Consider the following 1062-nt stretch of genomic DNA (forward strand, 5'->3'; position numbering starts at 1 on the left):
GCATGGGTCCTCTCTGGATGAAAACAGGTGCCCAGAATCACACACTTCCATTCAAAATAAATTGTGTCAACCTGCTGAAGCACAAAATGATTCCCTCGCCATGGCCCCTAAAGAACTCTGTGGTAAGAATTGTATGCTATTGATGGATCTGAAGTCTACATTTATTGGCAAAACCAAAGAACACGTCTGAACTAGTCATTTCTGCAGGTGTTTCTTCTTAAGATGAGTTTGAAGCCAATTGGTTATGTGAAGAATAGCAATCAGTTCTTTCTCTCACACTGGAGGAGGGAGAAGCAGAAACGAAAGTTCAAGGGTCAAGCCTCCCAAAAGGCTCTGGTGTAATCCTATGTGCTCTTTCATCGTTATCTAGTGATGAATTTGGGTAACTGACACTTTACCCATTGGCCATCCATCCTCGAACTTGATAAGCATTTTCATTTATGTTAAGTTTACTTGTAATTCTTCCAAAACTTATCTTCACATTTCCCAACAAACTAATTTCAGACATTTTATGTTTTTATGATTCTATTGTGAAAGGAACCTCCATTTCAATATACCCGTTGCAGGTATAGATTTTGTGCATTGCTTTATGGTGTTGATTTGTCCATCTTTTTTATTCTGCCTGGCTTATTGTAATCCTGATTTTTTAATTTTTCAATTGGGTTTTTAAAGTATGCTAATGTTAATAAATGCATTTTTAGGTTTCCTTTCCCAATCATTACAGCACTTAGGTCTATCTCATATCAAATTGATTTATTTATTAAGACAAGGTCAAGCTCTGTCACCCAGGCTGGAGTGCAGTGGCATAATCAGGGCTCACTGCAGCTTCAACTTCCTTAGCTCAAGATCCTCCTACTTCAGCCTCCTGTGTAGCTAAGACTATAGGAGTGTGCCAACACACCCAGCTAAGTTTTTTGCTTTTTTAACACTGACGAGGTTTTGCTATGTTGCTCAGGTTGGTCTTGACCTTCTGAGCTCAGGTGATCCTCCTGCCTTGGCATCCCAAAGTGCTGGGATTATAAGTATGAGCCTGGTCTCATCAAATCCTGGGTCCATGATTCA

This window comes from Colobus angolensis, unplaced genomic scaffold (assembly GCF_000951035.1).
Source record: "Colobus angolensis palliatus isolate OR3802 unplaced genomic scaffold, Cang.pa_1.0 Scaffold480, whole genome shotgun sequence".
Lineage (NCBI taxonomy): Eukaryota > Metazoa > Chordata > Mammalia > Primates > Cercopithecidae > Colobus > Colobus angolensis.